Source organism: Catharus ustulatus, chromosome 1 (genome assembly GCF_009819885.2).
Source record: "Catharus ustulatus isolate bCatUst1 chromosome 1, bCatUst1.pri.v2, whole genome shotgun sequence".
In the NCBI taxonomy this organism is placed as follows: Eukaryota; Metazoa; Chordata; class Aves; order Passeriformes; family Turdidae; genus Catharus; species Catharus ustulatus.
This window is the reverse complement of record NC_046221.1, coordinates 93,862,462-93,877,871: the sequence shown is the minus strand read 5'-3', so window position 1 is coordinate 93,877,871 and position 15,410 is coordinate 93,862,462. Positions and strand designations below refer to the sequence as shown.

The 15,410-nt window shown below is 38.3% G+C and overlaps 1 protein-coding gene across 1 annotated transcript in view; it reads right to left on the bottom strand.

The window, feature by feature from the left end:
- LOC117004646 (poly(rC)-binding protein 3-like) overlaps window positions 1-15,410 on the bottom strand; it is a 498,514-nt gene that overhangs the window by 448,921 nt on the left and 34,183 nt on the right.

The following is a 15,410-nucleotide window of genomic DNA, read 5'->3' as shown; positions in this document are numbered from 1 at the left end:
CTAAATTCTCCTCATGGATACCAACTCTGACTTAAAGTAACCCCACTCCTTTTTTTTCATTCAGGACTTGTACAACGAGGGATGAAGAAAAACGACAGTGGCAAGTACTCATACGCATAAGTAGAGAACTGATTTGTGTTTTCTTTGTATGCATCTTTTTTACAAACTAGGACTATTGTGATTTTTAGTATTGCAAAATATTATTATATCTTCATATTTTTCTTGTTACTCATGTAGACGATTTTGGATTGTGGCTCTACTATCATGACAGCATTTTTCACTAGATATCCAATATGTGAATTCCATTTTGTATTAACGTATTTTCTTTTACTTTTTAATAAAATAATTATCTTTTCTCTGCCACAATTTTTTCACACCTGCAGGAGTTAGAACTATCAAAAAAAGTAGGTTTTTAATATAAACCACTTCAGAATTTCAGTCCTCTTTCGGAAATCCTTGTTTGACTGAGGATCACAGTGTCTTACCAGTAACACTGCTAGAAGATATTTCATTCCTCTTCTGAGCTTTAGGTTTAAGTGAAATTGCAGTGATCTTGGACTATAGAAAGCATTTTTTAATCTACCAACAATACTTGAAAGCTGGCTTATATATAAAATTCATTTTACTTCTGAGAAAGTAGTCAAAAACTGGATATTCAACATGGAATACCACTGTGTTAAGATAGTTCCTGAGCAAGTGTTTATTTACTTCCAATGTATAATGGAAAGAGAATAAATAGCCTTGCATCCAGGAAGATGGAGGAAAAAAGAAAAAACATGCGTAAAAACCCAGAAAACCCCACACAATTTTATTGGGCGAAGGAATAATTTAGAAACTGTAATCAACAAACAACTGCAAGGCAAACAATCATGGCACATCCAAGCCATAACACAGCAATAACCAGATATTTGCTGGATCTCACAGCATCTTTTAGCTGATGAACAAACCAACTTTGTTGTGTTCTACCTAACACAACCAGTGGGTGCCTAACACTGGTAAGTTGGGCATGCCCATCACACAATTGCTTATTCAGTAGAGAGAACCAAGCAATGACCGGATAGATCAGTGATTAAAATACCTACAGGCCACAGATGGGACGTGCCAGAAGAACACACTATGGAGGCCTGAATTATGTTCATCATTTTCCTGGCAGCCTGCTAGATAATCATCATGCAACAGGCAAGGATAAACCTTGAGGTCAGTAGTCCTAGATCAGTTCTATCAATCTATAGAGATTCTAGTGATGAGTACACATGCAGACATTCAACAAATTCAGAAGTACTCACTTCTCTTTAATAACTGCAATTGTGATACAACTAACATATGAAAAATTAGTTTTAATTCCCCTTGGAATTTTCTTTTAAAAATACACTGGCTGAAATTTTTCAATCTTTTTGATTATCCATATTGCCTTCAAGATAATGGTAATAATAACAACAATAATCCCCACCAGGAACTGGAAAAATCTATTTTTTTTTTTTTAAGAGTTAAGATGGGTAGTGTTTAAGGAAAATTTTGCTAAGAACTGACGCTTATGAACACATTTAAAGCCTATAGTATAGCATATGAAGTATTAAAAAGTCCTCAAGAATCACAGATTCTAAAGACCTTTTACTTCTCCTCTAGTAGGACATCAATTCTACCCAGTAGAACCAGATCAAGCCTTTTACAAATAATTTTCATGTCAGAACTTGCTAGGTTTTTTCTGCTCAGATTGAAAAGTTTTGCAGAAAACTCTTCCTCTAATAGCTAAAATCCTTTTCATTTGTTTCATGTTTGTGGCCACTTTTTCTTTGTGCCAATGCAGTCCCTTAGTTCATTCATCTCTAATATTTACCTACTTACTGTTATAACAGAGAATAATACTCTATTAAAATAAAAATGCTTTTAGCGTTTGTTTTGCTGGAATAAGAAGCCACGATCTTTATGTTGCTCCATAGAAAATAGCTCTTTCCTGCCACTTAGCCTTATATCTCTTTAGGAAAAAATCAGGTTTTTTATGAGGTCCTAAATGCACAACCTTCCAAATCTCACTGTAAAATTCCATTCTACTGATATTACTTCTCCCCTTAAGGTGATCCCATTTTCCTCCTGTATTGCAGTCTTTCCCTTTGTTCCTAATCTTTGCAAATTTAGAGCATCAAGCCATTTTCTCTTTCTCTCTCTCTTAGATGTTTAAGACATTCCTTTGTAGTTTCTGGAATGATTTTAAGAGGCATTTATTCCTGCCAAAAGAAGCATGTAGGTACTTGCTAGAATTTTTAGTAGGACTTAGATACCTAACTTGGACTAATTCTGTGACTGCTGTACTTTTGGATTCTCATTATGGGCATTCCATTTTCTTTATGTACTTAACATATCCTTACAGTCTGACTGGTTACAACTTGAAATTCCTCTACAAACAAATTTTTAGATGTTGATCTTCCACAGATCTAGACTGTGAAAGCTCAGTGATCACCCATCTGAAAAGTTGATGCTGAACATCTGGAAAATCTTCTTTGAATATTTTCTGAAACACCTTTTATTTTCCTTTTATTAATTATACATTCAAGAACAATATAGCAATTTTCCCTGTCTACTGTGACCAAGTTATGAAACACACTAGTTATGAAACACTAGTGTGTTTCATAACTTGGTCATCCAGATTCAACATGTACTGTTTCCAAGCGATTAGGCTGTCGCATGCAGCTACCAAAAATACAGAAATTACTTCTCTTTCCAACAATATGTGCTCTGAATGAAAGCCTTTCCCTGAAGAATGCAGCACGCAAAAGGGAAGCCTACCACAAATGCTGCTCAGAAGCAAGAGGAGCCCTGATACCACAGGGACAGAACAGTAAAGAAAGCAACTTTTCCACAACTCAGTGAAAGACCCTCTTCTCCCCTCTACATTCTCAGGATTTTTCTGTGAGTCCCCTTGCTTTTAGGCATCAGAGTGGTACATCGATCCTAGTCTTGTTAAATGGGTTCTAGATTTAATATGAAATATGACTAATACCTTTTTATCCAGCACATATGTACTTCTGTTTTCTTAAGAAAGAAGCTGCCTTAATGGCTTTTAAACAGAAATGTACTTAGTTAGCCTGTTCAAAACCCAAAGGGAAACCAGTCAAAGATTGTAACAGGAGAATTTGCACTAGTATCACTGCTTTTCTTGTTAGTACTATTCTTACTGTGATGGTCATGTTTCCATAAATGCTCAATTCTTCTTGAAGACTGGTAAAGTCTAAACTGCCACCAAAAATGCAAGTGTGATAAAATATTGGCTTTTCACCTACTTTGAATCTGCCACATGACAAATGATTCATATATTTTTGTTCATCATCTGTTCTTCACTTAAAGCCAATGTGCCCTATCAGTGATGCTGACAAATTGCAGTCTTGAAATGATGCCAAATTTGAGTTTACCAGAGAGATTTCTTTAATTTCTCACTAACAGGTAGGTACACATGAGGAGGTCAGACATAGTCTTCCTTTTAGAAAAGTGGATTTCTTTGGTTTTTCATCTGGCTGATAAACTAAAACAGTTTCAACACAGTTAACTCTTAGGTGAGAAGAGGTGTTACTACCATGGTGCTTGTGTCTGTGTCAGATTCACAGCATTTGTCTTTCACAGCAGGCCTTCAGCACCCTTCAAAGTGGGAATGGACAATGTTTCTTCTATTTAATCCTATATCTGAGTTATTTTGTTGGTTGTGGTTTTGACTGATAGGACTTTGAGAGGATGAGAATGGTGGAGAGGGAGAAGCATAAAAGGGAAAGGTCTATTTCTTGTCTGTATTAACTATATTTGATCTGCCACCTCATTTTCACATTTGTAATTTTTTTTTTGTAAAAATAAAGCCAAAAAATGCCTTGGATACAAAGCAGTAAGAGTGGGATAGGTTTATTGCAAAAAATCTCATTTTTGTGCCATTTCCATAGAAATTATACTCAAATGTCATGGTTATGTTTTGGGTTTTGTTTTTTGGGGTTTTTTTTGGGTTGTGTTTTTGTTTGAGGTTTTTTTGTTTGTTTGTTTGTTTGTTTTTTTTTCTGGTAATCTACTGCCAGTGCTCTGGATTATCAGAAGTGCAATGTACTTGACCTGGATTTTTTTCCTCTTACTATTGTGTCGACCTCCGAGGCTTCAAGTAATAGAGTTTTAAAAAACAAACCAAAAAAAACCCAGAACAAACCAAGCACACCAAAGCAACCTAGGCTTTAATCTTCTCAGCTCACAAAGCAAAGGACAGTTGTGTCTGACCAGTGCCTAAATAGAGGTCTTCAAAGAAAGAAAAGTTAAAGGAGATGCATGTACCATCATTATGCATCCCAAAGGAAATGTTCTTTGCTCTGAAGATTCTTCCTGCAGTTTTGGGAAAACTGCTTTTTCTCTGCCTCTCTATTCCCTCATTAAAAAAAAAAAAATAAACTTGGTTTGCAACTGCCTTCTTCAATTTTAGTGAAAAATTAATAAATCACATAGGTAGTGTACAGGAAACAGTAAGAAAACAGTATCTACAGTAACTCTGACTCTGCAATACTAGAGAATTGCTGCATGAATTTCAGATCTACAGTAATTTCACGATTACAAGCCACACCGATTATAAGCCGCACTTCCGGAGTGTCAGCAACGTTTCGTTTCTCCTCCATATATAAGCTGTACCGGATTGTAAGCCGCACTTTCTTTCGCCAGTAACAGAATCGCAGGATCGCGGAGTTTACTGGCTTGGCGCTGCTCGGGGTGGCCGCCAGGGAGCGGCCCCGGCCCCGCTCACCGCAGCCCCAAGGAAGCGGAAGAGCGGTGTGCCCAGCCGCCACTCCCACTGTGCTTACTGGGGTCGGGCAGCACTGCCACGCTTGCTGGGGCTGGGCAGAGCCGCCGCTGCCGCGCTTGTCGGGGGCGGGCAGTGCTGCTGCACTTGCAGGCTCTCACTTCTGGGTTTGGAAATTTCCTAAATTTGTTTATAAATTGGCCGCTCCTGAGTGTAAGCCACACTTCCGGGTTGGGAGCTAAATTTTAGTCAAAATGATGCGGCTTATAAGCGTGAAATTACTGTAGTTTAGATTGACAAATGAGGTTCCTCCTGGGGCCAGAGGAAATACAAAGGCTCCTCCAAAAGATTCCCAACATTTTGTGTGGAGCTTCTCTCCCTCTTTTTTTTCCCCAGAGATAACCTAAATGTCAACAGTGGCAACACTCTCTGTGTATGTATCACACAGCCCTTTCCTTATCAACCAGCTCCCAGTGATCATCACCAGTCTTGTAGAGTAGCTTTCCTAAAGGACATCGTGCCCTGATGATCAAGGAGCCTCCCTTCAGTAGGTCAGTCTGGAAAGGCAACTGGTCTTTGATATCACTGAAAGGAAAAGGATACAGACCTGCCACTAGCCTGCCCCTACTATGTGATTTAAAACAGAAGCAAACTAAAAAGTCTTAGGCTCAATCAATCTGTTTACTCCTCAAAAGAGCCTGTAGCTCTGGGGAAGCTGGAAAGTTAAGAAAAAGTCTGATTACAGCTACAGATATCATGAGCTGGGACCTAATTTTAAGATCAGTATATCTCAAGCAAATAAACGGAGTCCTGAGACCCCAGCATTTTTTAAAATACAGCCACTAACTTAGACACTTAATTATGAATTTGGAGTCTACCATAGGCATATGTTTCCAAATCTGCCGGAGCGCAAACTGCTTCAGCATCTCTAATTCCTTTTTTAAGGCTCCATAAGTGTGTGCAAGAGTGGATAACATAACAATTATGCTATTCAAACAAAATGCTGCACACATGTAAATGAGTTTTGCCAAGACAGTAGGCAGATATTTGGAAAGCCGGAGCTTAAAATGCAACAGCACGACTCTGTCATTTATAAAAGGAATTTTCATTTGCTATCATTATCCATGGTTACTTGCCAACAGTCACTTGATAAAAATCTGAGGTACTAATGTATACATAGCTTGATTTAGAAAATTCAGCAAGTCATTAACCCTAAGCAATATATGCTTATCATTGTGGGTGATGCTGTCAATGTTTAATTTCCTGTAGATCATAAATTCAATAGAGAGTTGTCAGTGCTGCCTGGAGTAAGAAAGGGAAAAATTCCCTTTTAATATCTCATCCTATTGATTATTTTCTTTCCCAGTGAAGCTCTCTTTAAGCCATTTGGAGAGTAAGATCATTCCTGCAAGTCACAAGAGATGCATGATTCATCATGGCCCTCTGAAAAAAATAAATGGGGGAAAGAAGGAAAGAGGTCTTTCAGTCCTTTCATCCCCCTTTCTTAGATTCCTTGAGATTTCCAATACTTTTTTCTTCTAAGTCCTACATTCTTCTGAATGATTTATCTGTTCAGGAAATGCTTTTCTCTGAGAAATCAGTTTACTCCTTCATGATTAATTATTAATGTTGCATTATTAATGCAACATGTTGCATTCTTTGTTTTATTCATATTGTTATCAAAACAATCACTTTTACTCTGCCCATCTCAATGGCCCTCTGAATACACAATAATATTATGTAAGAACATGATCCTATTTTCAAATAATCAGATATCTACTACCAACATGGGGAAAAATCCAACAGATGGTGCCTGAACAAGTCTATGATGGCGAACAGAAGTCACTCCACTGACTCAACCCCCAGGAGGCATGAGCTGCAGTCTCTATCAACCATGTGCTCCACCAAAATATTAGGGAGTGGTGCATATGTCTGATGCTCCTGTGCTGGAGATCTTGAAATTGGCATATGGCTTAACTTTGACAGTGGATTCAAGTTATTTATGGATATCCTGTAAAGTCTGGCAACTTCTGAGCAAATAGCTTTAGAGTAACTTATTTTAGACTTTTAGACTAAGCAATGTGCATCAGCCCTCTCAAATTCATATTCAACTGGGAACCGTATGGCTACTTTTAAGTTGATATATCTGTCAACAGAAAAGAAACATCAAATAAAAAATGCTGCGTTAAGAGAAGTATTGTCACATTCCTACAGAGCCATGTTTATAAACCTATGAGTAGTTTTTATTTAGCAACATATGTAGCTTTAACATTTATATAAAACAGCACTACTACTGCAGTCTACTTCAGTATTCAGTACACAAAAGATTTCACAGATTTTGGAGAGGCTCTGTTATGCTACAGCTCAGCATCTCTGATGTTCAAAGGCTTGCTGTTAAAGTAAAACTTCCTGGACAGCAGCAGTCAGCTGCTCTCCATAGGCAAGGTCATACCACTCAGCCTTATTAGTTGATGTTCTATGTTTTTTTGTTGTTTGAAATGAAAATCTTGGTAGAAATTCATTGAGAGGAAATTTGGACCACTTTGTAGTTTGCTACAAAAGCCTACAATCCAATTATACTCCTGGGGAGAAAAACGTGTATTGTCAGCTTCAGTGGCAGGACAGCAGTGTTTAACCAAGAGCAGCTCTTACTGCCTCATCCCAGTCTGATTGGCAGTTGCAAAACTTTCAGAGAAGATCAAGATTTTCACTGTAGGAATTGAACTGCCATAATGATCCAGCCTGAAGATGAAGTCCCGCAGGGAACCCCAGATGTGCAGATCTCCCTCTGGAGGTACATTTAGCATGTACTCTGCTTCTGACTAGAACCAGAGTCATCAAAACATCTTATTCAGGTGAATGAGCGCCATGCCATGACTATGGTTTGAATAAATGGTTCTTACAGCATCAGTGCAATCACAGGATGCCTCCTGCAAATGACCATGATCCTGGGTAGCTTTGCATGGAACTTGCATGGGTGTAGCCACTCCAATTCAATAACTGGTACACACTAATCACATTGATTAGAAAATGTTGACAAATTACATACATACAGAGAGCTAAAGAGAAAGAAAAACTTTTAAAATATTACATCATTTTGTTTTGTTTTTGTTCAGGTTGTTTTTAATCAGAACTTATAGAAAAAAGTGTAAATGATCCATAGGAACCTAAAGACCAGACAATCTAGAAGAAAAAATGGTCATCGACAGGAGAACATACCAAGAGGTTTTGTCCCTCAAAAAATTCAACAAGATTTACACTTATTTTAGAAAAGGGTAGGATTCTAGAGTCAGTCTAAAAAGGAAGAACAAAATTTCAGATTTCCAGAAAGCTCTTAAAGCAAAAAAAAAGGGAAATGCTATTTACGTTACCTAGCTGTTAGAGTCAGGAAATGAAAAGCATAAAATACTACTGCTGTAATAGCCAGCCAATGGGAGAACAATCTCACTTAGAAATGTTTATTGTAATCAAGCAAATGTATGTTTAGGCACTGCAGATCTAGGGTCACTGCTTTCAAAGAAACAACTGAGCAAAGGGACTGCACTCTATGGGAACTCTCCAGCTTGGAAAGAGCTGTGAAGCTGCCAGGAAATGAAGGACAGGGTATGTCAGCCAGAGAAATGCCTTTCTCTGAGGATTCTTCAGTAACAGAAAAACATCCATACAGGACTGGGGAAAAAAAAAAAAAAAAGATTTTTTAATCTCTATTCACCATCACTGTTATTCACCTGTTATTCACCTGCCCATGATGATGGTGGATTGTGTGTACTGTGCCCACAATAGCTGGTGATGGTTGCAAAAGAGCTCTGCTCACTGCCCTCTGAATTGTGGCTGAAGACAACAATAAGTGCCAAAATCCCAGAAGCCAGAGACGATAACCCATAGCATGACAGCTCACATGGGCAAATATTTACTGCCACAACAATAGAAACATGTGCAGGAAGAGTGATAAAAATTAATGTAGGAGTGATGCTGCCCCTTGGTTTGTAGGAAAAGACATATGATTAATTTTTTTCAAGTGACGGGTTAGGCTATATCTTGCTGCATGGCAATTTGTTTTGCTTCAGAGTGATTTTTTTTTCCTCCTGTTGTTTTTAAGACAGTAAGGTATGAAAAATGGAAGTTGCGTCAGGAAAAACATCTTATCGTGGCTCCTACAGCACTTCTGACAAGGGGATTTAAAGTCTAAACCAATTCTGCAAATCTAGAAGGGATGATCTACATTAATACAGAACAACTGAATACCTCTTGTCAAAACACTCACAAATTCTACATGGTCTGTAACAGAAGTGTTTAGGACAAAAAAACCCTAGCTGACCCTAACTAAAAATAACACCACTTGGCCACACCCACATAAAAGAGTATAACAGGATTGTTTTCTTATATTATTTTGTCATTCTGTATTTCTCTTCATCAAGCCTATATAAAAAATCTCCTTAGAGAGAGCTGTGTTGTAGTTTGTGTGAATGATGCAAGATGAAAAAAGTAAACATAATAATAAAATGAAGAATAGCTGTAGTCAAGTGGAAACCATTGTATTTTACCAGCATCTGTGTGCAGTGCAATATGTTATGTTCTTGGTGACCCATTCATCCACTTCTTTTTCTTTTGTATGGCTTCCAAAACTGACACTTCTGTATGTAAAAAGACAAGAATTCTCATCATCCTGTGAAGAAGAATTGGCTCTTCATAAAACTAAAGCAAAATTATGGCTCTCACATATTTTTGATAATTTTTGCAAGCGGTTTTGTTACATCAGAGAGTGTTCTTCATCACAAAATGATTTAATAAATTAAATTTTAATTTTATGACTTTTTGTTAATACAATTTTAACTTGTTTATGTTTTATTTATTTTGAAAGATTTTATTGCTAAAAGCAGTTATTTGAATTCTTTACTTATTTCATGTGTTCACTTATTTTAGTATCAATAAGTTATATTAGTAATAAACTCATTTGCAAAAGAATTAATCCCCTAAGAAGAAAATTGTTCTGAACTAGTAGTTAAATAGCTAAAGGGTCTGTAAATTACAACACACATGAGTCTTGTCAACAAACTTTATGTGACCCACTACTGCTTTAAGCACTTCTGGAATACCTAGAACTCAACATGTCTAGGGTTTTCTTTGCTCCATAATCACCAAGAAGCAAGTGGAATAAGAATTGAATTCCATCATATCCAAGGGATGGTAAGTTCCTACTGCAATTAAATTAGTATTGTCATTATTAATTGAATTTTACAAAAACCAACTGGTTACTGTTTCCATAAAGAATGCTGACTCTTCAGTCTAATAATTTTTAATTTTTTAAAATTTTATTTTATTTCTGAAAACTCTGGCCTTTTCAACCCATTAACAAATTAGCATTGATTCATGGACACCACTGAACATAAGCAAAAATTACTATATTTTGAAGGTATTAAAAATTCAGCAAGCTATATTACTATTATTGTGATGTTCAAATTTTTAAAAGTAGCAGAATCTATTTAAACCCCCTCCCGTCCCCCACCATGGTTCTGTCTTCACAACGTATGAGGCCTGAGGTATGTCTGATGCTCACAAACTGCAATAAAGATGACATTATGTGATATATTCCCTGGGAGTAGATACTTGTGTCACTCACACAGATTCCAGTAAATCTATTTTTATACTTTCCAAGATGGACCACTGAGCTGGAAATGTCCCTGACAGAAATATGGGTTTCTATCTGTATGATTAACTAAATAAACATATTGAAATTCAGTAAAATCTCTCCACATGTTTTGCAGGAAAAAATAGAATCAATGATTTCTGAGCAGTCCTTTTAGGACTTCTCTAGCACAAAAATAGCAGTAAAAGTCTATCAAGGCACAGAAAAGGAATTCTGCTTACTCAGTGCAATTCTTCTGGCTTGTCTAGGGGTACTGAAAAGAGGCAAGATACTGCAGAAATCTTTGACTCAGGAGCAAGCCAAGTTTTTTAGTAGAGCAGTTGGTATCTCTATTATAATAACCTCTCAGCATGTTCCCTCTGCTTATCCAGGGACTTCAGGACTGCTGCACAGCTTCGACTCACTCCACAAAGGTTCCTGTGAGGCAGCAATTAAGTGACTCATGGAAAAGATCAGCACAAGATACAGAAGATGCAGGTTTAAAAAGAAGAATCCTCAATCACTGAAAGAACACTTTTTTTAATGTCACCTAGAGGGTCAAAATGCCATGAGCTAATTGCTTTCTTAAATTTTTGAAAAGATATAAATTAAGTATTTATCTTTATCCTCACATTGTACTTTGAAATGTAGGTCTGTTTGTGACTGTGGTTGTTTCCAAGACCACACCTGAACAAGTACAGCACTGAGGACCAGCCAACATGAGCAGTCAGGAGTGACACAAAAGACCTCTGCCTACCTGAGACTCATGTTTGAAGGAGTGACCAAAATGCATCTTGAGAAAAGGCAAGCATCATTCAAGCACCATGTTACTCTGAATCACCACAATCTGCTCGGTGAAGGGATTTTAGATCAGAAGCAAGTAGCACTAGGAGACCAAGGGCTAGGACTTTTGTGTGCATCCCTGCAGCCCTGAAAACTCTCTCACCCTGAGAGATCAGCACAGTCAGCTCCCAGATCTGCAGTCAGATAGCAGTGGCCCTCCTGCTCCCCAGAATTGGCAAGAAACAGTCCTTCTCACCCCAGATGACCACCTCAGGACAGCTAAATTCTGATAAATATCCCACTGGTCAGAAGGAAGCTGAGCCATGTGTCTCCACCACTTTGAAGAGCCTCCTCTATGACTGTGTTTGATGAAGCACAATTGTTCTGCTTATCTGTTTCCAAAGGGCTCATCTGCATGCCCTTTAGATATTTCTACAAGCTAAGCATTGAACTGGAGCTCCTAGGGTCTTAAAGCTTTTCCACATATATTTTACAAATTCAGTATTTACATACTAAAAAAGAACATTTTCTCTCATGAATGGAAAAGCATCTCAACAGGAACACACATTGCTTCCTGCTGCTGTATGAAATATATCCTTAAGCATTTTAATAATACATTTGGTCTAGCCATTAAATGGCTTTATGAAATCATCATAAAGGACTAATTTTCACAGGAGTGATTTGAAAGCAAACTAGTTCCAGATTTTACATCTTTCATGAATAATATGTGTACTTTTAAAACTAAGTATGGCTGATAATGTTAAATAAATTTAATAAACCTTGATGGCCCTCTGCTTGGTATTAATTGATCTCAGTCTTAAATGAAGTACGTTCATAACCTGCTTTTTAGATTGGAATAGATTCCTGGCTACTCCTTTGTATCTCCTATTAGAAAATCTTTTTGTCATACACAGAGATGAAGTTTGACACCAAAATACACCTAAGTCATTCACTCAAGAGATACTATGTAAAGCTATTACATGTGTTTTGTACTTTTTTTTTTTTTTTAATTTCATATCCAGCTTGGTCTTTTCCATTTACAAACCAAACCAAAAACCAAACCAAATCAAAAGAACAAACCAAAATATCTGAACTTCTTAATGTTTTATTTGGAAGAAGCTCCATTTTTTGTGCTATTTACAGTGTTAGCTCTAATTGTGACTTTGTAATGTAGCCTGTAACTTTCACAAATTTCCATGTTATTTATGCTAATTATCTGTTAAAGACACAATAGCCCTTAAATACCTTCCCTGAATAGATACAGAAATGCTAAATTTTCTTTCCCTTTTCGACCTTAAAGTAATTTATTCAAATTTTAAAAGCACTTCATAATTCAAAAATATTTAACCCTTACTAATACCATGCAATATTCCCTCTATAGTTTATGACAAAAACCTTTTACTTGAAACACAGTAAATGCCAATTAAGGCGGTATGGAGCACAGACATGCCAGTTTTTCCTATCATAAAAAGGCATTTCTGTTGAAAAACTCATCAGCCTCCATTTCACACATGGAATCCACAGATTTTCTGACTCTCCTCCCCCAGCTGTGGTGCAGGCAGGAGTGGCATTATATATTGTACAGAGCAAAGTTGGTTCCACAGAGAACGAAATGCAAGAACCCAAGTTTTAACAAGGACAAATCTACTTTCCTTTCTAGTAAGGCATCTGCTGAAAAGACAGCTGGGTGGAACACCTAGCTCCTCCATTCCACACAGCAAATTGGCCCCTGATCTTGAATGCACAGAGAGCTCTTGAGTAGCACTTGAAAATGCCAGATGATGTCTTTAAACCATAAAGCAATTTGTATTTGCTAGTATAAAGATGGGCATGTCTAAAAAGGACAAACGAATAAATTAGTTTTTAAAACCACTGCTAAAGTAGCTATTTATTGCAGTTCTGCAGAGCAGTGTCTTTGCAGGCACTTTAGAAAAGTCTTCTTCCCATGCCATCCATACATAACCAATTATCCACAGTGGGAGTGATGTGCATGCCTGAAAGGAAAAGAGCCCCTAAACATGTATTTCACAGTAATGGTAGCACTGCAACAAAAAGGGCAGAAAAGTGCTGAATGGATTGTGGTAAATTTCTCACACCAGATGAATCCAAAGGTTGCTTTGCAGGACCAAGAACAAGATGAAAATTACAGGTATTTTTTTTCCCAGTTTTCATGCTCAATTGAGAAGCTCATGCAATTGTTTGAATTCTAAATGAGGTCCTTCTTTAAATATCCTACTGAAAAGACATAACAAAAGACAAGCAAATTTGTCTCTCTAAAAAAAAAAAAAAAACCAAAAAAAACAAACAAAAAAAAACCCCAAACCAACTTACTGTAAAGCAGTAGATTTATAATAGACTGTTAAGTAGGCAGACACTTTCCAAGACACTTTTTCTGTAAATTCCCTCAAGAACAATAACTTCTTCAGCACTACATGATACCTTAAACACTCAAACACCAGAATGTATTGCTGAACCCTCCATGTACAAACATAAGAAGAATCTCTCAGTGGCACACAACAATTAGTTACAGTAATTTCATGAATACAATCTGCACAGACTTTAAGCCGCACCTCTGGGTGTTGGCAAACATTTCGTTCTTTGTCCATAAATAAGCCGCATCTGAATATAAGCCGCAATGTCATTCGCAGCGAGGACCCGCGTGCAACAAAGCTGCCAATTAGTAACAGAACCGCGGCAGGGCGGGGTTTACTGGTTCAGCTCGGGCTGTGCAGGTTTAGCCCACTAGGGGCTGCCAACGGGGCCAGGTGGCCCAGCCCGGCGCTGTCGCTCGGTGGGGCCGCTCGGGGCCGGCCGCCGCTGCCACTGGGCTTGGTCACCCTGGCCCAGCGCTGCCCCATGGTGGCAGACAGGGACGGAGCCCCCCCCTCCCCACTCCCGTGCCAGTGGGTGGGGACGGAGCCCCCCGCTTACCCCACGGGCCGCGGAGATGGCGGTACGGAGCCCCCGCCTCCTTCCCGTGCCGCGGCAATGGTGGCACAGGGCCCCCCCGTCTCTCCCCCGGGCTGTGGCAGAGGAGGGAAGGAGAGAGCTCTCCCGCCTCTCTCCCTGCCCCCCGTGCTGCCTGCAGAGAGCCAGGCTCCACCCGTGGTGCAACAGAGTAGCAATTTGTAACAATCGCGAAATGCCGGCTTTTACTGGCAGGGGCTCGGCTTGGCACCCTGGTTGGCACTTCTGAGGTTGTAAATGTCAGAAAATTATTCACATATTAGCCACTCCTGAGTATTAGCCACATTTCTGGTGTGGGAGCAAAATTTTAGTCAAAATGGTGTGGCTTGTATTTGTGAAATTACTGTAATAGCCAATAGCAGAACTGAGCTGTTTCTTGCAAGACATACCAGTTAGCACTTATCTCAGTCACCACGTGCCAGATTTTATGGAAAAATGCAGATTTTATGGAAGGCAGAGAAAGAAAAGCTCTAATAAACCACTTACATAGTCCCCAGAAAGTGTTAATAGGAAATCTTCCCTTACAAAATAGTTTTGATGCTGAAAGAGATTTGGTATAGCAGGTGTGGAAAAAAAAGCAAGGCTTCTACTTTTCAGAGCCATGTGACAGAAGTGGTACCACTATAGGTGGACATCAGGTGTAGCAGGGTGTTGAAACCACTTGGACATTCAATCTCTTGCAGTGCAGAGTGCAAAGCAAACGAGCTGTGCTACAGCTATTGGCAATTACTGGTGCTTCTGCATCTCAAGAGATACCAGCTGAAGTGTGATACAGAACACAGTCCTTCTCAGGCCCCCTGGGAACTGAATGGATGACAGCAATTTCCAAGGATTTTATACTCTGGCTTTGCTCCAAATTACATCAAAACTGAAACACTTCAAATAATCTTGGAAGGAAAATTCCATGTCTCCTTTGATTATGTGTTTATTGTTCACACTTATTTCTATATAAATCAAGTTAGATTAAAAAATGGATCCAAAGGATCACTTCAAAACTAAGAATTCAAAAATATGTATTCCAAAATATTAAAATGTGTTCTGTCTGACAGTCTAATTTTATTTTTGAAGCAAAAGTCTCCTGCAGTTGACCTGCTTTGTAAAGTATTTTGATTTCAACAGAGCTGCATTTTCCAGGAGAGCTTTCACACCCCCAAAATTTGTAGATTTCCTCCATCTGTCTCTCACTTAGCCAAGAGATGCATTTAAATTTTATTCATTTTTTATCTTCAGCTCATTATACAACCTCTGTCATTCTTCAACTGATTCTTACTTTTCCAT